This window comes from Peromyscus maniculatus, chromosome 19, assembly GCF_049852395.1.
Source record: "Peromyscus maniculatus bairdii isolate BWxNUB_F1_BW_parent chromosome 19, HU_Pman_BW_mat_3.1, whole genome shotgun sequence".
In the NCBI taxonomy this organism is placed as follows: Eukaryota; Metazoa; Chordata; class Mammalia; order Rodentia; family Cricetidae; genus Peromyscus; species Peromyscus maniculatus.
The window spans coordinates 8,669,387-8,681,042 of NC_134870.1; positions in this window are offsets into that span (position 1 = coordinate 8,669,387).

Below are 11,656 nucleotides of genomic sequence, written 5' to 3' on the forward strand. Positions count from 1 at the left end.
CTTAAAAGTCAATTAGGTAGCTTTATCACCAAAAATTAAATATTCTTAGGACTTTTACAACTATGCATATCCTATATTATAAGCTGAATTTTTATTTTTATTGCTCATATTTTAAAATATCCCAATGAATTTAATATATTTGTGAAATGTTTTAATGATTGACAAGTTTTCTTATCAATACAAATTGTAATGAACTTATTAAGATCCAGGTAAGTCTTCATTCTATTCTGACACACTAAAGGAATAACATTTTTATCCATTGTACTGATTTTAAGCCTTAGTAATCTTAATGGCATGTCTGAATCACCTTTTCTGCAGTTTAATGCTACATCAAATAGAGAATATAATGAATGGAAATGTATTTGAGGGTGCAAATAAAGCTTGGAATTATTATTCCTTTTTATGACATTTGGTAGTTCAAATCTAGTTCAATTAAATTTCTTTGAGAAAGAAGTTTGTGATAAGAGAGCTGAATATCCAAAATCAATCTAATATTTAGAAACTTTATTACAATAAAAGCTTAGATGGATAAAGGATGTTAGAACACATCTCCTAGAAATGGTTTCTGCCTACATAGCGGCTGACAGGTGACCCTCTGCATGTTCATCATTTTAAAAATATTTCTAAATTGTATGAGAAAGTACTTAGCTTCACAATTTTAAGTGATATATATGTATATATGCATATATATCAATTTAAAGAAAATAAATATATATGGCTAAGATATTTAGTTAAGAGCATAACTTTCTTCAGCTTTCATTTGTATACATGTACAGCTCATTCTTGAATCAGCATTTGTGGCATATGGAAAGAATGTAGTGAGTTAGTATGAGCTTTTTTATTTCATTGAAATATGACTAAATAAGAGAAGTTTTAAAATTGGCCATGAATTTTAGGTAGTTGCTTAAGCTGTATCTACTAGAATAAATTCTAAGAAGTTCGCTTATGTGAAATCATAAAGACAGAATCAATGGGTATTCTCAACACCACCATGTTCCTGACAGAAAATAAGAAGATATTGTGCTTGTCCCATAGAGATAACATTGGTTTGGGGGACTTAGATCTCAAAGGAAGAAACATAAGTATACTATGTCCAGTTATGATAAGTGCTGGCAAGACTGGGACAGCATGTGAGCTGGAGTCCAGTATTAGGATGGTATTTTATTCATTACATACTGATGACTTTTGGGAGAGCCTGCTCCAAGACCACCACTTGGGTATGAAAAACAATCCACAAATACTGTGAGGGCTAGCCTTTTCTATCTGAGGGGAAAATAAGGAAGCACATAGTCTTTCTGATGGTAACTTTCTCTTTTACAAAATCTAAAAAAAAAGTCCTCTCTCTGAAAATCTTTCTGTATCCACACAGCTACATTCTTTACATACAGCTATATATCTGTCTTTACATATGTATATCTCTCTCCTGCACAGCCATATATTTCTATCTCTTTCCACACAGTTACATCTCCCTCCATACCTACATCTTCAAACTACATAGCTACACATCTCTATACACAGTTACATCTTTTTTCTATACAGCTTCATCTTTCTTGTCTCCACACAGTTACAAATCTCCACACATTTTCCACACATTCTCCAAACAGTTACATTCTCCACATATCTCTATAGTTGTTCCTCCACTCAGCTACATCTCTTACACTTCTTTCTACACCTTTCACACTTCTTACATCTCTCACACTTCTCCCACACTTCTTCTTATATTTCTAACACCTCTCTCTCTACACACTCAGCTACATGCCCCTTTCAGCACACACACACATCAACCACCAAACTCTGGACAATTATAAGTTACATATACAGGGTCTGACCCATTCTCATAACACATAATAAAGTCATACACTTTCTCTGAGGCTAGGGAGGTCATTCTGACTGGGCATGGTGAGTAAAGTAAGCACATAGCTCTGATTGGTTAGCATTTGCAGACAGAGAGTGACATTGAAATTCAGGACTTAAACAATAAACAGGTAGTTGGCTGAATCTTGAGGTTAGGAGTACATGCAGAAAGTCAATTACTTCAGGGGGTTGTGTCTACCAAAGTTGCTTCATGCCTGACCTTGATTTAACAGACAATTGGGAACATATCCTTCTGTATTTTATTTGCAGGAATATTTAGACTGTTTTGAATTTGTTCTAATGTCTAAAATCAGATGAATGTATAAAAGATTATATTTGTAGCTGGGAATTTGCCTATGTCAGTCTGAGTAATGAAAAATATTCTAGTATTATTTCTATTCATCAGAATTACACAGATTAAGCAGAAATCATCTTCTGACCATCCAAAGCTCTATGCATGCCCAGTAGATGGAATATTTTTACAAGATAAACACACAAGTAGTTGTAAAACACCCATAGTGATTTTTATGGAAGAAATATAGTGGCACCTGAGAAAAATTACAGACAGAAGCAACCAATCATTTACAGTTAGTGACCCCACGGTCTTTGTCAAGTGAAGTTCCCCATCAGAGAGTTATTCATCTGGTAGGTTGACCTTTAAAGAGGATAAGGAGGGCATTGTCATCAGAGAGAAGGGAAAACTAGAAGTTGGAGTGTGTGAGGCTTATAACCTATGTAAAAACTGACATTTGTTTTGAACAAGAAAGGCAATCTTTGGAGAACTTGGAATAAAGGGGTAAAATTAATAGCCATTATTATGTATAACTTATAAATGCTAATTTTGCATTAATTATGTTTTATATATATCCTACAGGTATTATGTTCTATAAGATCATATACTAAATATGTTCTACAAATGTAATATGTATTAGATTTTGAACATGTATCTTAGTAGGTATTTTTTTCTAATTGTCTTTGTCTTAATACAGGCTATGTGCCCTACAACTACACATACACTGTGCACTTTCATGTGACTCAAGGTAAAAGTTACTTGCAAAAGTGAAATTGGGAGAGATGATTCCATTTTCCCTGTCCCAAGTATAAAGCTGACAGAATAAAGAAGTGAAAACATGAAATCTTTGGGTTCAAGTTGCCTATATTTTATTTATATGACAATATTTTGATATGTGAAATTGTATAGTAGAGTTTGAAGAAAAACAAATTAACTGAAAATAAATTTTAAGGATGGCTCTTAATGTTAACACATTGGCAAATCCAGATAGCAAACACATTAGGAGATTTCTTTCAAATGGGATGTCCCAATTGTTCTGAAGGCAGAACAGACCAATAACAGTGAACCAAATGAACAGCGGATGAGAGTAGAAGGAAAAACCTGTATGAGTATATTGATGTCTACATCTGGAAACATTTACACAGCTGGATTCAAGCATTCAGTTTTCTTTCTTATCTAGTATGCACGATGCAACTTTTGAATACTACAATCAGGATTAGCAGTATAAGTGGAGTCTGAAGCTAACTGTAGAATTGGTGCCCACCCTAAATGAGAAGAGGTACATTGTAAACATTTACTTATGCCAAGCAACACAACCAAACAAAATGCTAATTCAGATCGGAGTCACTGGACTTGAAGATTTGAAGACCATCTTACTTATGATATTGGAGAAAAGCAGTAGTTAATAATAGATTAGTAGGTGATTGAAGTTGAAATGCTATAATAGATCAGTAAATGGTGATAAACTGATGAATGCAATAATGTGAGACTGTGGGGTATTTTCATTTTGAGAGGCTTAAATAATGGAAATTTCTGAGTATTTCTATAGGACATAATGGATCAGAGAAATCAGGGTATATGAAGTATATATACTTGGATACATGAATTACATATAAATTTAGAGGCATTGATAGGTGATTTCAATAGCAGAAGAGACAGTGACAGAGAGGAATTTGTTGTTCTACATGTGCTTCCAGAAATCATAGCTGCCCTTCTACCTCTTCAAATAGCACAATTGTTTTAGTAAATTTTTATATCAGACTATCTGTGGTGTGATCAACATCCTTGAGAATTCTACTGATACAATTGTATAAAACAGATAACTAATTACTTTCTAAATTCTGAAAGTGAATAAGGTTAAAAATATGATTTGATACATTATTACTTCTTAAAGGATCTTTACAACTGTTGATATCATCAACTATTCACAAGCCATAAGTGTAGAAGTAGCTTTGGAAAACATGGAAACCTACACATATGCACTTGCTTCATAACCATGGAAACTAAAATACAAAGAAAGTCATTTGATTTGCCCAAGTTCACACAGCCAAGCCATTTCAAAATTCTATTCTTTAAAAATCAGTGATAAGTACTAAGTAAAACAAAAATCAAACTTACAGTTTTATTGGTAGTAGCTTGATAATGCAGGAGTTGATGGCACATGATACTCAGAAACTTTCCTTTGGAACCTACATTTTTTTCAGTATTGTTATTAAAATTCTATTATTTATCATCGATCTAAATGCAGCTCTGAATATTCACTCACATTTTGGGTATTCTCCATTTCCAATAGGTCCAATGTATGCTTCCTCTTAAAAAGAAACAGCTCCACATGTACATCTTGTATTATACAAGCTTCATTTACATTACAACTTTGATTTCTCATAAATGGGATGGGGACAAGAAAGGAATTAGGTAAACTCATTTTCCTTGTAGAGTTTGAAACAGTGCTGATAGCACACATTCTGCACTGGGGTGGCGGGGACTGCTTCTTGAGTGACATTTGCTAAGTGAAATTGCATTGCAGGTGATCAGGGCAGAGCAAACCATTCTATCCCCCTTGTAGCGTTGATCGATCTGCATTTATGGTATTCTTCTTCTTCATGAGAGACAGTTAACTGACATTCTGTGAGTCCATGAATTCACTGCACAGACACTCATCTGGATTAAATTCTGCTAATTGCCATGGAAATGCTGGGCTTTCTGCATAAACTGCAAAATGGTCCTTCAGAGAGTAGAGTGGAAATGACTTTTGAGCATTAGCTCTTGCCAACCCTTTGGTTCTGTGGTACCTCATTCAGGATCTTTGTAATTTAATTTCCTACTCTGAAATGCCACTTGCCAAATATCAGCTCAGTTCCCACTAGTATTCATCCAAAATTTCATCATAAATGTCACAGACAGTACAGAATGGATCATTTTGACTTTCCTGGTGAAATTTTCAGTGGTACAATGTTGGCTTTTCTCTGTAGAAATTTTTACATGCTTTATACAGTATTTCCTTTTCCAGCATGAGTATCTAAATCCACAAGCCTGTCATTTCAATATTTACAGATTATACATATTAGCTTCCACATAACAGAACAATCTTCCATTTAAATTACGTTGTGGTTGAAATTTGACCTAAATTATATCCTGTTTTTGACAGTGAATATTGCCACAAGTTGTAGGAAAACTTATTTTATTTTTCTTTAAAAAGAACTGACTTCTGAATCTTTCTGGGGCTGTGATGTCTCTGGGAAGTAAATAACTTAATAAAGTAAGACCTAGGCACACGTCAACTGTTAATCTCCAAAGAATGATTTCACATTATTTAAGCCTCTAGGAATCTTGAAATAGACTATAGTACAAAATAATTCAGAGGTACAAATTCCCATCAATAAAATGGTACTCTAAAACTAAGTCAAACAAACAAACAAACAAAATGCAAAATTATAATGGTTTGGTGTGTAGTAAAGTGTTCCAGTCACAATGTTGGATCTATACCATTTCAAAGACTCTGATCTACTATGCCAGTTTTAACATGGTCTGAGTCTATGTTCTCATTCAGAGCTGAGTTGAAGTAAAAAGGATGATTTATATGTATGCAATGTTATACAAATTTCAACTTCCTGTGCTTGAATTAGACTCCAATTTTATGTCATTTCTTAAAATTGTCATTAACTGAACTCTATTTAGTTGCCAAAAACAATCTTTCATTTGGAACAATCTTCTCAGTTTTTTTCATGATGAGTCCCTAAATCTATCTGTGGATGGTTCTTACATCTATGATATGCTACAGCTTTTCTTTGGTGATGGTATATATAAATATAGAAATTGTAATGTCTTCAAACTTCAAAATGTTTACTATAGCTCAGCTTAGCATTTTGGTTTCATGTACCTAAGAAACATCATGTAAAATGTAATGTTCATCTAATAAATTTCATGTGTTGGAGACTGGGAAAGTAAGTTGTAGCTAGAGTTTTCCGGCCTTGTCCACAGTCAGGACAATTCTTTGTCACCCACCAGTCCCACAGCCGCTCAGACCCAACCAACTAAACACAGAGACTTATATTGCTTATAAACTGTATGGCCATGGCAGGCTTCTTGCTAACTGTTCTTATAGCTTAAATTAATCCATTTTCACAAATTTATACCTTGCCACGTGGCTCATGGCTTACTGGCATTTTCACATGCTTCTTATACTGGCGGCAGCTGGCAGTGACTCCTTCTGCCTTCCTGTTCTTTTATTTCTCCTCTCTGTTTGTCCCGCCTATACTTACTGCCTAGCCACGGGCCAATCAGTATTTTATTTATTGACCAATCAGAGCAACTTGACATACAGACCATCCCCCAGCACAGCCAAGTGCAGACCATCTCAGACACCTGCACTTTAGGCCTGTGGTCCTAATCATCCTCTATGCGGACCTGCTGGGTAAAGCCACGAGGAACCCAAGAATGGGCTCCCATAGAACATACAGAACATCCCACATGTAGCTTATCTCATCTACTCATTCTCAGTTCGACCCCCAACACTGATGCACTCTATGGAGAAACTTTTGTTACATGTTTTATCAGTGTCAGTGAACAATTCATCCACTCAGTACCGTACAATATCAGAGAGAACAAGTGAAATAAGTTTGTCAAGATCTTGTTTTCATTTTTGGTTTTTCTGTAACTTTTAATTTGGTTGCTATTTAATTATACATGATAAGTTGCACAATTAATGAGGTGGTTTGATCTATGTATCATCTTGTTAATTTCTTTCTAAGCATATGTTTCTTTATATAAAAGGATATACAAATTAACATAATATTGTGGCTAAATAAGTATATCTTGTAAAGAACAAGTAATGTATTGCCAAGTATCATTTTATTATTAACTACTATATTCATTTTTGTTATAGGAATTGGAATATATATTTATATTTCAATGAAATTTTGAAGAGTTGGAATTGATCAACTGCTATTGTTTTTGAGAACTAAAAATATCTTTTCTGTCCATCTCCCTTATTAGTAAAATGGTTGTAAGGTAAATCTTGCTTGCTATACTTGATTCTATTTTGGAACAAATAAATAAACCTAAGTGAAATTATTTTCAAAGCCAGAAAATACAATATAAATAAAAGCGGTTGTCATTATGCAAAAGAGTTTTTTCATAAAATATTGAATAAATTATTAAAAAAAAACCACTGTGATGATGGCTTCTTTCCAGTGAAAGAATGAAGTTCTGGAAAATCAAATCTTGATTTGAATTCTTTGACTTATAATAAATATATAATAAATCTCTCCTGATTTCTTCTAGTGGTTGCTTATGGTTTAGGTTCTCTTGCATAAATAGGCATAAAAGACTTGGAGTTGAGTATTAAGTTTGTGTCTAAAACTGAGTAATAGAATTCCAGGAAGCCCAAGGATACCACAGTTGTGAAATACTAATGGCCTGATGATGACCCATTAAAGAGGTAAGTGAGGACCCATAACATGAGTTTCAATGACTCTGGGGGCCTGGTGCCGTTTAGATGTTTTTATTTTTGCTAGCATTTGCTTTAGTAGTAAGATGAAGAGAGTATATGCGGCGCGCTCCTCGGCCAGCGAGGAAGAACGACCACCATGCGAGAATCCTTCTCAGAACACACTTTATTGGAGCGCCTCTTGGTTAAGGGAGAGCGGGAGGTGAGGGGCCCCGAGGACTAAACTGCAGCTGCTTATATAGGGAATCAGGCAAACGTGCCGTACTGTGATTGGGTCCCGCCAGAATGCTAGCACAGGGAGCCACGGGATAGGCTGAGGACATAAGGCCAATTACCATACTCGTGCATCATAGCCAAATATGGAGTTGTTTTACAGCTAGGCTACCAGGAAGCCAGCGCCATCTTTGAATAGCGGCTCCCTACAAGTATATGCTACATTTGTAGCTGATTTTCAGGGGGAGCAGTTGGGTATTGGAAATTGTGTGGCAATGTCAGAGTTGATAAGGATACGTGAACTAAATTCATATGCTAGAGTGTGTTTGAATATGTCATAAAATTATGAATTCTTTCATTTACTCTTTTCTAGGCTGAGTAAATTACATTTCCTACATCACCGTAATGTCTATATAATTTACTCTTGTAACTCTAAAACTTTAAATTACAAACTGTTTTATTTCTCTTTTTCTGCTGCATTCTCCCTGTTTCATTAAACATTATTTTTAGGTGTGATTTGAAAAGGCTCGGGGGAGAAAGAAGCTATGCATATATTAATATGGAGCACTAAAGATATTGGTTGAATTTTATGCCATACCTGCCTTTTAAAATGTACATTTAACTGTTAGGATTTTTTCTTAAACTTCTAATTTAGCCTAAACCAAGAATAAAGTCCAATTAATTCTTATTTTTGGGGGATCAATATGCTTTCAAATCCAATGCTTCCCAAACTCCATATGCATAAAATTTACCTGTAACTTTGCACTTATTTAGACTCACTCATTTGACATTCTTTTTCTGTAAGTCTAGGATAAAGCCTCAGAAGCCAGGATTTCCAATAAGTGCCATGAGTTATCCAGTGAGGGAAAAAAAAAACCCTGGAGGCTATATTTATACAAACATTGGAAGCGCTCCACACTCTTGCAAATTTTATGTCATATAGGAGAAAACATGTACTGGAAAGAAAGGAATACATCTCTACAAAGCAGCAGACCCTTCTGGACTTCTAACTCTTCTGGACTCTTTCTAATTATGTGTGATTCTTTTTAATTTGTCTATACATCCTTTCCGCTCTCCCTGAGCACACATTATTAGCCTGGGCTCTAAGCTTTGTGGTGGTAAGGTTTGTTTACAGTGCGCTTTTGCTCATCTAGATTGATGTAACTGTCAATGTGAAGATATTTCGACATAACGCTCCCCATCCTAGGCATCTAGCACACTAAGCAATCACTACATGACATCTGGTAAACTATATTTTTTTATATCTTGTGAAACTTGTCATACTGCTGCTGAAATTCTATTTGTGGTACTTTGCTACAATTGCAGGGCCTCATACAGGCACACAGTTTTAAAATGTCAAGATTTAGAAGTTCAAATGTGTGCAAAGGGGGGTGCTGCCTAATGGTTTGTTTCAGGGTTCAGTCGATTTCATTGCAGCCTTCACAGCAGTAGACATTCAGTCAAGGCAGGAAATGATCTGATTAAAAATTTCAGATAACAAAGTAGGAAGGTTTTCTGAGTGGAATTATAAATACGTATAATTTTAGACTCCAAAACATGAATTTTAAAACTCAACTAACAAATGATGAAAACATAAACTTACAAAAAATTCAAGTGCATGGACAGATGACTAAGCAGTTCAAAGCATATGCTGATCTTGCAGAGGATCGTGGTTCAGTTCCTACCACAAACATCTAACTATTGAAAACAACCTGTAACTCCAGCTTCGGGAGACTTGATACCCACTTCTGCCCTTTATAAGTACACAGACACATAACATTTATTCACATAGAAACACACACACACACACACACACACACACACACACACACACAAATAAATACTTTAAAATTAGTTTCTTAAGAGTTGTTATTCTACAGCATTGCTTTATTATAGTTTATACATATAAACTACTTTATAGCCACTTTAAAATAGTAAATTTTCTGTACATATATAAAATGTGAAATTACAGAAATTCGCTAAAGAAAAACCCAAACACATTTGTAAAACTCTTGTCCCTGATGGAATTTGTTGGTATCTTGATTTTCTGTGTAACTTTAGATAACTTACATGAAGACTGCTTTCTTCAGTTTTCTTATATTTAAAGTGGTAATGTGTTAGCAAAAGGGATAATAATTTTATTCAAAGCACAGAAATAAACCCTTGGTAATACATACATAAAATACAATATTGAAATTTACATTGTACAACACAATGATTCCATGTAATATGTAGTTTATGAGGTGATTTAAAATATTTTACTTACATTAGAGAATAATGAGTAATTCTGAGTGTGTTGCTCAGCTGTCAGTTTATGTATCACAACATGAGCTAATCATATTGCAAAGGGGAAAAGATTCTTTGATTTGCATTTCTGGAGCTTTTATTAAATTGTTTAATTGGTCCTATTGTTTTTTGGTATTTGCATAAGAACAATCATGGGGAGCAAGTAGTAAAGCACAGTTATGGGCAGATAGAGATAGACTTTGTGTACACACACACACACACACACACACACACACACACACACACACACGTCCCCACAATGACCTCTGATGGACCTAATGTACTGAACCTACCTCCGAATGCCATCAACGAAAAGATCTATCTCCTCCCAATAGCACCACATCTTAGTAGTCCCAGCCTGATTACATATGCAGTTTGAGGAGATATTTCATTCCCAAACTAAAGTGAAAAGAGTTTTTATCATATTATTGTAAAACCATTCTTGTATAGAGCTAGTTGTCTCCAAAGTAGATTAGGTAAATTATTCTAAATAACAAGGTAGGTAATAAAGGTGTAGTTCGGGCGCCTTAGTGTTTTCTTAGCACGTGAAAAAGCCCAGGTTTCAATCACCAGCACCATCAAAAAGTAAAAATAATATAATGATAAAATAAAAATAAAGAAACCAACTAAATATTTACCCTTGAAACAAAATAATTATTACCATTTTTTTATTATTGTTTTATCTATTGTTTTTGACTTATAGGATTCCACATGACTACTCATGTCTATTTATGATTATATATAGTTTAATTGACAAATGCATTAAATTTTATATCTCTACATTAGATGATTTGTAATTAAGACTATTTAGTGTTCTTCCTAGAACATTGGTCCCTAGTATCCATGTTAGGTAACTCAAGGTAATCTCTAACTCCAGCTACAAGGGAATCTGACATTATCCTTGTCTAGCCTCCATGGGCACTTATACACATGTACTTACCATAAGAGAGATAATCACATAATAATATAAAAAGATAAGTCTTAGATGACCTGCCATTTCTCTTACTTGAAAATGTTAGAATTAGAAATGATTACAGGATACAAAAAAAAGAAAGTTATGGATACAAATACAATTGAAATTCATATGACTATCTTCAATATTAGCCTAATCCTGCAATAATATAAGTTTTGCTGAGTGATAATTCTAACTGTAAAAGTATACTCATATTATAGGAACATAAAATGTGTAATGTTTAAGGACTAGTGCAATTTTGATTAAATATAACTCATTAGTCCTCTCATTTCTTGAAAGGGGTTATTAAAAAAGCATTAAACAATTCTGTATAATGTGTATATACTTTTGTTTAGCTGAAGTATTGGCTTGAAATACTGGCAGCAACAGTATGTACAAAATATAGTCTGCTTGGGTTTATAGGAACTCAATGTTCAGCTACCACCTGGCCCAATATAAAGATTTAAATGAAGCAGAAAATCAGTTGTGTTCACAGTTGGGTTAAAAAATTAAAAGCCACAGAACTGAGTGAGCAGAATAACTCCAGTATATAATTCCTGTGTGCTACTCTTTATTCTCTTGGCTTCAGTTTTATTTGCACTATATTGTG